Here is a 10,604-nt window from a genome sequence, read left to right as displayed (position 1 = left end):
CTCTACTCTGTTTTGAGATCCAGAACCTTGGTCGTATTTATCTTTGAATTCCAAAGCAGTGAGCTACCTGACACATTATAGGTACTTAGTGACTTAAAATTTCCTTTTCAAGCAGGGAAGATATTTGCTTTTTATCTTAATGGATAATTCTTTGACTTTATGTGTTACCTTTCATGAAAGGATTTTCAGATCTATTGTCTCCTATCTATTATCTAATATGCAATAAGAAAAGGATTGGTTTTATTATTCCTATTTTACTGATGGAAAAGTGACACAGAAGTATAGCCAAGACTAGAATTAACAAATTCTAGTCTCAGCTATAGAAGGTTTTCAAAGGATTATAGTACATTCTCAGGTGTATATGTCTCTTGTCTATTTCGAGCATTATCAATTATCAGAAAATTCAGAGGTGTAAGTAAACCCTATGGGCTGGTATGGACAAGGAAATTACTATAGCATCTAGCTGGGGCGGCGGGGAAAGTGCTAAAAATCTGACTATAACTTAAAATTCCTAGAAATAATGTTCTGTGCTGAGTTTTCAAGTGGGAGACATCATACTTTTGAATAATATTTTTATGTATAGTATATAATTTTTAAATGCAGTCTTAAGAGAGATATACCAAAATGAATGTAATTACCATGAAGAAATGAGCAAACATGTGATTATTAGTCAAAACATGGTATAAGTTACTTTTATATCTGGTGAATTTAGCGAAGGAATAGGGTGTTTTCATGTTTTTGTGGTCAGTAATTTCCCAAGAGATTCCACCCTAATCTTTGTTTTCCATAAGTCCATTATCATCACATCAACATTATTATAGGGAACCCTCCTACACTGTGGGCTTCCCTGGTGGCTCAGAGGTTAAAGCGTCTGCCTCCAATGCAGGAGACCCGGGTTCGATCCCTGGGTCGGGAAGATCCCCTGGAGAAGGAAACGGTAACCTACTCCAGTATTCTTGCCTGGAGAATCCCATGGATGGAGGAGACTGGTCGCAAACAGTCGGACACAACTGAGCGACTTCACTCACTCACTCACTCACTCACTCCTACACTGTTGGTGGGAATGCAAACTGATACAGCCACATTGGAGAACAGTATGGGGGTTCCCCAGAACACTGTAAATAGAGCTACGATATTATCCAGTAATCCTACTCCTGGGCATATATCCAGGAATAAACCCCAAATTTGAAAAGAGTCATGTACCCCAATGTTCATTACAGCACTGTTCACAATAGCCAGGACATGGAAACAACCTAAATGTCTATCAATAGAAATGGAAAAAGAGGATGTGGAACATTATTATCTACAATGGGATTATTCTTTTTCCTTTAAAAGATTTAATTTATTTTTTATTGGAGTATAGTTGCTTTACAATGTTTTGTTGGTTTCTACTGTACAGCAAAGTGAATCAGCTATATATATTCATATATCCCCCTTTTGGGGGTTTCCTTCCCATTTAGGTCATCACAGAGCACTGAGTTGAGTTCCCTGAGCTATACAGTAAGTTCTCATTCAGTTCAGTTTAGTTCAGTTCAGTCGTTCAGTCGTGTCCAACTCCTTGTGACTCCATGAACTGCAGCATGCCAGGCCTCCCTGTCCATCACCAGCTCCCAGAGTTTACCCAAACTCATGTCCATTGAGTCAGTGATGCCATCCAACTGTCTCATCCTTTGTCATCCCCTTCTCCTCCCACCTTCAATCTTTCCAAGCATCAGGGTCTTTTCAAATGAGTCAGCTCTTCGCATCAGGTGGCCAAAGTATTGGAGTTTCAGCTTCAACATCAGTCCTTCCGATGAACACTCAGGACTGATCTCCTTTAGGATGGACTGGTTGGATCTCCTTGTAGTCCAAGAGACTCTCAAGAGTCTTCTCCAACACCACTGTTCAAAAACATCTATTCTTCGGCGCTCAGCTTTCTTGTAGTCCAACTCTCACATCCATACATGACTGCTGGAAAAACCATAGCCTTGACCAGATGGACCTTTGTTGGTCTCATTAGTTATCTATTTTATACATAATGTCAATAGTGTATATAAATCAATCCCAATCTCCCAATTCCTCCCACCCCACCTCCTCTCTTGGTGTCCATATATTTGTTCTCTCCATCTGTATCTCTATTTCTGTTTTGCAAATTAGCCCATCTATATCATTTTTCTATTTGGATTCCATATATGTGCATTAATATACAATAATTGTTTTTCTCTTCCTGACTGACTTCACTCTGTTTGACTCTGTTGGTCCATCCAAGCGTCTACAAATGACCCAATCTCATCTGTTTTATGGCTGAGTAATATTCCATTGTATTTATGTACTCCATCTCCTTTATCCATTCCTCTGTTGGTGGACATGTAGTCCTACAGTATTATTGAGTACTTTTTAGTTCTAGTTTCTGGGGGTAAAAATAGTGGACCTGATCCTTGATCTTGAGAAGAGAGTATAAATATAGGCAGTATAGCAATGGATGGAAGCATGAAGTAAAGACCAAAAGGTAGGCCAATAGTACTTGTCAGAGGAGTACAGGCAAGAGGATGTTCTGCAGGGGTGTGAGTGTGTGTGGATTGGCTAGTAGCAAGAGGGTGGGGAAGGGCTTCCTGGAAGAGGTAGCACTTAAGCTGGACCTTCCAGAAAGATAATGGAGGGACTTCCCTGCAGTCCAGTGGTTTAGAATCCATGCTTCCAAGGTAGGGGGCTGGGGCACGCACATGTTTGATCCCTGGTTGGGGAACTTAAGATCCCACATGCTGTGTAGTTTTGTTAGGGGAACTCCACAGACTGAAGCTGCCCATCCTGGCCAGGCACCCTAACGATTTGCATGAGTTGTTTTACAATAGGAGGTCCTGGTAAGGAACACGGAACCAATAAGCCACCACCAACTGAAAGAGCTTGGGAAAGGTCAAAAGGAGACACCACGTATCCGACCACCTCTCAGAATCCTTCTTGCTGGCATCCATCTTGGCTGAGCGATGTGGGCACCACCAGAAGGGACTCTTGAGTCAAAATAATTGGCTAAAGACAACCCAGAAACTGATCCCATTAACATAAAACCTGAGACTGCGAGCCATGTGGCAGAGCGGTCCTCCTGGTTTCCCTTACCCTACTGCTCTGCGCCTGGGCGCCCCTTCCCGATAAAATCTCTTGCTTTTTCAGCACATGTGTCTCCTTGGACAATTCAATTCCGAGTGTTAGACCAGAGTCCACTTGCAGGCTCTGGAAGGGGTCTCCCTTCCTGCATCAGCTTGGAAAAAATACTAAAAAAATTAAAGAAAAAAAAAAGTAATGGAGAAAGGATAAAACTCATAGAGAAGGGCTTGAGCAAAACCACAAAGGTAGAAAGAATGTGAATGATGTGTTCAGGAAGCAATAAATAGATCAGTTTATCTTGAGCAGAGTTTTATGTAAGGAAGTAACTGGAATACATTTGAAGTGTTAGGAATGTGAGGAGAAAGGCCAAATGAAAGAGTTAGAAAGTTTATCGGAGGAAATGGTGAGCTGTCAAAGAAGTTTAAACAAAAAAATGGGGATGGCATAGGCAACAAGCATTGTAAGCAAGCTGAATCTTATCTCTTCCTGGACTGGAGCACTGAATACTGGATTATTTTTGCTGTAGCATGTGCTACATAAAAATGCAACATTTATGTCTTTGCCTTTTCATTGTGCTTTTTATTCAACAGAGTTGGTTTTCGAAAAAAAAAATTTTTTTTTTATCTGCAATGATTCAAGAGGAACTTGAAGATCTTTCAAGTGCTTCAACTCTGTGTTCCATTTTGGGATCAATTATGATACTGTGGATGAGCCAAAGTACAGCTTTAGAGAAAATTTTGTGTGACTGACAGCATCTTAATAGTTCATCATAGTGTTAGGAGATATATGATATCTACTGCATTTAAGATTTTTACATCCTGTTCACTTTTTAAATATCATTGCAAAGCAATATTAATAGAAATCCTGGGAATTAAAGCTTTCAGTTTATTTTAACTTGGATTTGTTTTCCCGAGCAAAGTGAGAAATAAGTTATATGTGTACTTTGAAAATATACTCTGGATTTGCTCAATAAAAATGTTGCTCTGAGCTATTAGAAGACAAAGCTGTGTACAGATGCGCTTGATTTGATGAAGGTGTTGTGGGTGTCCAGTTGGAGGCTGACCCATCTTCCCTCTGTCCCCACCACCTCATATTCTGAGTTAACTGGGAAGCCATCTGGCTGCCACATGTGCGGCCAGTTGCATTCTCAACAGGAGTGGGAAATGTTAGAATTCTCCCAGAAGCACACTTGTAGAGTTCGACTTCCTCCCGCTAGTGTGGAGAAGTTCTCAGGATGCCAGATCATTAAGCACTCTTTCCAGTGTGGGAGGCCCTCGAGAGTGGGAGGCCTCACCCTCGCTGGCTTGAATAAATTCAGATTGTTCCGCAAGCCTAGGCAAATACTCCATTGTGTTTTTCCCCAGAGTAGTTTGACCTTGTACGCTTGAAGAATTCTTCCCCAAGACTTTCTTGCCCTCCCGGAAATTCACCCTTTTCAGAACTTTGAGGCCTAAATCCAGCCTGAAGAACATACACCCTGTTTCATCTCCTCTTAAGGTGGTGGTGGAAGAGGGGAAAGGGTCACCCCACCCCCCGACACACACACAAGCTCCAGGCCCACATGGGGTCCCGCAGAGTGGAGAGAACAGGATTCATTGGGTGGCATCTCAGCACTTCTTATTTGCATCCATAGAAAAATAAACACTTTATACAATGCTTTCTTACCTTGATTCTTTGGCCAGCTGGCATTCCTTTTGAATCAAGTGCTATATCTTAAGGGAGGGGAGAACGATGCGATGGAGAAGCAAGCAAGGGCCTCTGAAACCAGCTGTTTTGAGGGGAGGCAACTCCTATGCTGCCTCTGACAGTTGCAGTCCCTTTCCTCTTCTCTCCCTGTGTTTGTTTCTTTTTCAAAACACTATGCATCTTTCTAGATTGCATATATATGCATTAATATATGATATTTGCCTTTCTCTTCCTCTAATTTAAAAAATATATATAAAAAACCACTATGCATCTAATACCTTTTAATGGTCAGGAGACTGTTCACGTTAAAACTATGTGAACCAGGGACTTACCCTGGTGGTCCAGTGGTTAAGAATGGGCCTTGCAATCCAGAGGCCGCAGGTTCAATCCCTAACTGGGAACTAGAATCCCACATGATTTGGAACAACTAATCCTGTATGCTGAAACTGCTGAGCCCTCCACCACACCTGGAGAGTCTGTGCACCCCAGCAAAAGATCCCGCCCCACATAACACACTGAAGATCCCATGTGTTGCAACTAAAACCCAACGCAGCCAAATAAATCAATAAATATTAGAAAACAAAACCGCTAAATGAGCCAGAAGAAGTAGGTTACATGTATCAAATAATCAGAAAAGTCACTCCAGTCCCAAATGGACCTACTTACCATGTGAAATGAAAATGTTAGTTGCTCAGTTTGTGTCCGACTGTTGGTCACCCCATGGACTGTAGCCAGCCAGGTTTCTCTGTCCATGGGGATTCTCTAGGCAAAAATACTGGAGTGGGTTGCCATGCCCTCCTCCAAAGGATCTTCCCAACCCAGGGATCAAACCCGGGTCTCCACACTGTAGGCAGATTCTTTACCATCTGAGCCATCAGGGAACTCCTGATACCTTAATACAGAAAACAAAAGTAAACAGATATTTTAGGACATACAATCTGGTCACTTGATTGCCTGAACTGCAAATAATGCTGCTACCATGGACACGTTTTCTTTCAGGTATTCTAAATTTCCTCTTTCCTGACATTTTCACAATAATTTCACCTAGTGACTTCCACCCTCTTTTGCACCTCCCCCATATCTTATAAATGAATGAAATGCTTATGTGAGAAGCTGGAACTTTCTTGTAAGGAAACAGTAAATGGACACTGTTTGTGAGGAAGAAAGAAACACAACAATACAAGGTAGTATTTGACTGGTGCCATAAGAGTGATACAAAGAAGTCAAAGCATTTAGATCACACACACACACGCGTGCACACACACACACTCACAGAAGTAAGAGTGGCTTGGGGGTGCCTGCATGAGCAGTTTCGGCTAGAGGAATTCTGGGTAGGCTTTATGGTACAAGTGGAACATGAACTTAACCTTAGATGGGTAAGATTTCAACAGAGGGAATTCTAAACAAAGGACAGTGTTATCCAAGGTAGGAATATGGAAATATGGGAAAGAATGTGTCATAAATAGGGAATGATTTGCTGTATAGTTTAGCTTATAGTATGGGAATATTACAGCAGTTAGGACTGGTGAGTAGATTGGCGTCAGATTTTAGAAGCATTAAGAAATTAAAACTTTATTCCAAAGACATTAATTCTTAAGCTTTTCGAGCAGGATTACACAATCCTGCTTTAATTTTTTTATTTTTATGTTTTAAGGGAGAGGTAGAATGAATAGGCAATCCAGGAAGGATCAAATAGGGGGATTTATCAAAGGCTAAATCAAATTAGCCTCTTTTTCGAGATCATTGTGGTGATCTAAGCAGGAAGTGAAAAGTGCCCAAACTAGAATGATAAATATTAGAATTGGAGTGGCGGGGATGAGTGATCCATCATGACCTGCAAAGGAAGAAGCAATTTCTATTTAATCTAACTAGACTGAGAGCAAGGATTGTGTCTGCATCTTGTCTCCCCAGTGCCCAGTACATGCCTTGATCCAGAGAAATGTTTTATGGTGAATAAATATCCTCCTTTATTATCTACTTCATCAAATTTCATATTGTCTGCTTTCAAATAATTATGTCTTCATAAGCTACTAATTAATATATATGTACTTTTTCCCCCAGCAGAGCTAGTTTTCTGTAAAGAACAGAACTCCATAAAGTTAGAGCAGCTTTTCATTCACTGTAAATCAAAAGAGAAACAACAATGAAGAGCCGATTCTGGAAAAGAGGGTGGAGGTTTTGGTGAATTGCTCTCAGTAAGAATAATGAAAGCGCTTTTGAAGCTGAACTCATTTGCCTGGAGCACATGTGAGTCTGGTTTATTAAGGCATGATAGAATGATTATTAGAAAGACTACTGCTACTAATAATAAGTATCATATTATTCACATTATATCCTTAAAAGTCATGATATACAGCAACAGAGAGTCACCTAGGAGATTGAACAGGGTTTTTACTACAATGAGAGAAGAATGTAACATGCTTTGCTCTATTTCTGATGTGAACTCTGTAAGAGCAAAAAGATTTCATTCCTTCTTGCTGTTGTTTAGTTGCTAAGTTGAGTCCGACTCTTGTGACCCCATGGGCTGTAGCCCACCACGTTCCTCGGTCCGCGGGATTTCCCAGGCAAGAGTACTGGAATGGGTTGCCATTTCCTTCTCCAGGGGATCTTCCCAACCCAGGAGTCACACCTGTGTCTCCTGCATTGGCAGGCAGATTCTTTACCATTGAGCTGCCTGGGCAGCCGTTCATTCCTTGCACAGTTCATTAAGTATATTCTGTGATGTTTTAGTCCTGCACAGGAAAGAATCCACTAACAGTATAAAAATGGTCTTAAGTTTATTTTGAATTGAAAATAGTTTGCCAAGCTTTCTACCATGAAATCAGTGAGGATTATTGCATGCTATTGGTTTTTTTCTCTCTTTGTTTTGTAATGCTTGCTGCATCAGTTAAAAAGAGGAATGTCAATAAATTACTACTTAACTACTTCAGATTAGCTGTTAGCAAGATAAGGGTGCTGAATGGTGCTTAGCTCCAAATGGTGAAATTGACCTCATTTAAACTACCAAATAGAACAGGCAGATTTATCAGGTACTCCGTAAAGTAAATATTTAGGAGTATTTGACAAGTAAGTATAACTGATTCTATCCAAACCTTACAATAAGAATTCCATTATAAGTTGCAATAAATATTGAAAGAAGATGTGTCCTTCAATTGAAATATTTCATTTTAGGAAAATAGAACATATTTCTATTTTAAGAGGGAAAGATTATTTTATAACATATTTAAACTGAATAGGTACACACTGGTGGACTTTGGAAAATATTTTAAATATCTAGCAATTGAGATTTGCTAACTACAGGGTTCTATCGAACCTGAGACTTAGGGTAAATTATTCATTCATATTGAAAAGTCTTGCTATTCTTCTTGAAATGTATGTATATATATTTACATGGGTTTCCCGGGTGGCTCAGGGTAAAGAATTTGCCTGCAGTGCAGGAGATGTAGGTTTAATTCCTGGGTTGTGAAGATCCCCTGGTTAAGGAAATGGCAACCCACTCCAGTATTCTTGCCTGGGAAAGCCCATGGACAGAGGAGCCTGGCAGGGTATAGTCCATGGGGTCACAAAAGAGTTGGACACAACTTAGCAACTAAACAACAACAAAAATATATAATGTACATATGTGTATATATACATATTTTATACACAATATGGTGATCTTTATGGAGAAGGAAATGGCAACCCACTCCAGTAGTCTTGCCTGGAGAATCCCATGGAGGGAGGAGCCTGGTAGGCTACAGTCCATGGGGTTGCAAAGAGTCGGACATGACTGAGCGACTTCACTTTCACTTTATTATAATTTAGGAGAGCAGAATTTTTTACTCTTTTTAAAAGTATTTTTGCTTTATACTGGAGTACAGTTGATTAACAATGTTGTGTTTCAGGCGCATAGTAGGGTGATTCAGTTATGCATGTATTTATTTCAAATTCTTTTCTCATTTAGTTTATTACAGAATATTAAGCAGAGTTCCCCGTGTAGTATAGCAGAGTTTTGAAACAAAATGTTTACTGCTGGTAACATATGACTCTGTGTGTGTATTAGTCGCTCAGTCATATCCAGCTATTTGCTTCCCCACGGACTATAGCCTGCCAGGCTCCTCTGTCCATAGAATTCTCCAGGCAAGAATACTGGAGAAGGGTTGCCATTCCCTTCTCTAGGGGATCTTCCAACCCAGGAGTGGAACCGGGTCTCCCACATTGCAGGCAGATTCTTCACCTTCGAGCCACCAGGGAAGCTTTATCATATGATTAATAATGTTCTAAACATAAAAACTGGTGGTATTATATAAGGAAAGTGAGTGGGTATGAAAGGTAAAGAGCATAACATACTTAAATAGTGTAGTTTCAAAAGTTTCAAAGTTAAAATGGTGTGTTTTTGTCATTCCTCTCTTTACTTTTTCCTAAACAGTAAACACTGCATTATATTTTATACAAATGGTTCAAAGCTGAGCAGGGAAAAGAAGAGAGACCATTTGTTGGAAGCATGAGGATCTGGTATGATTTAATGGGCTGGTAGGACAGCACAAGAAAATCACACTTGAAATAAATCTAATAATAGAGATATCTCCCAATAAGCATTTCCATCTAGACAAGACATTTTTGTTTTGAAAGAAGGGCATTATCTCTCTTAATAAGACATGCTGGTCATGGAAGAGCTAGAAAAGCAAAGCTGCTGGATTTGGTTAAGCCTGAAGATAAACTTTTTGGAATGTCTCAACAGAAAAAGCAAGGAAAAAAAGTGTTCATTTTCTTTTCTCTTTTCGCTTCAGTAGCAGACATGTGCCACTGGGCTCTGATAGAAAAATGGATACGCACATTTTACTTTCAGAGTCAATGTGAGACATAATGCAAAGGACAGGGAAACTAGTCATGACTGGGTTTATGGCAGACCTTCAGTTCACAAAACGCACAAGCCTGAACAAGCCAAGATGAGTCACTTCGTGAGGTCGTATCCTAATATTGCATAAAGATTTCTGGTGAATGGCTCTGTGGACGCTAAAATATCCCTGAATGATCGAAACTGTCCTGAAAGTTTTATATCTCATTGAAAGTAAGGTATACTCTATAATTTTCTCAGGGTATCAATTTATACATTTAGTTGCAAAATATCAAAAATATACTTTATAACAAAAAGAAAGCAGTGAAATAAATCTTCTAAGAGGCAATGTAAATTTTTGAGAATGAGAAAGTGGTTCAGCTTAACTCTGGTAAATGAGAAACTTTTTCTGTGCAGAAGGTTAAACCACTGATGCTGATAGGAAGGAAAAATAAAGAGCCAACAGCTTGGTTATCTGTTGAGGAGTTTTGTAATCACCCTGAGTGAGTCCCTGGTTTTTCCTATGTCAATGGGCAAATCTCATACTAATTTCTTTTTGTCTTCATTTCCTCAACTATAAAAAGGGGATAATAATACAAGCCTGTCTCAGAGGGGTGTGGTGGGAATCAATTAAGACCCATAAAATGTTTCAAAGGCCAAAGATAAAAGACAACAGGCTAAATACAAAGCTTTGTTATTGGCCCTGCAGTTGATGGAATATAAAAGCTCATTTAATGTTGACAAAATTATGAAGCATCTAAATTTTCAAATAAGAATTCTGAAATAAGAGTATACTTTCCCAAACCTATGTGACTTAAATATATGAATTGATTCAAAAGTGTGGTTTATTTAAGTGCTCTATATTTAATTTCTCAACCTCAGCTAATCAAAGAATAGAAGACTAGTTTGAAAATAGTGATTATAACCAGTTAGAATTTTAAGAATATGTTTTATTCATTTTTTGTTTCACCTCTGCATGTTCTTTGTTGTCTATTGTTATTTAGTTGCAAAGTCGTATCTG

At 39.4% G+C, this 10,604-nt stretch overlaps 1 non-coding gene across 1 annotated transcript; it reads left to right on the top strand.

Annotated features, from left to right (window-relative positions):
* The first annotated feature begins 844 nt into the window (after window positions 1-844).
* On the top strand, window positions 845-916 carry TRNAW-CCA (transfer RNA tryptophan (anticodon CCA)). The gene has a single exon. It is a non-coding gene; the product is annotated as a tRNA-Trp (tRNA).
* The last annotated feature ends 9,688 nt before the right edge of the window (window positions 917-10,604 follow it).

This window comes from Ovis canadensis, chromosome 6 (assembly GCF_042477335.2).
Source record: "Ovis canadensis isolate MfBH-ARS-UI-01 breed Bighorn chromosome 6, ARS-UI_OviCan_v2, whole genome shotgun sequence".
NCBI lineage: Eukaryota > Metazoa > Chordata > Mammalia > Artiodactyla > Bovidae > Ovis > Ovis canadensis.
Note: the sequence above shows the minus strand (reverse complement) of the source record. Positions and strands in the feature narration are given on the sequence as shown.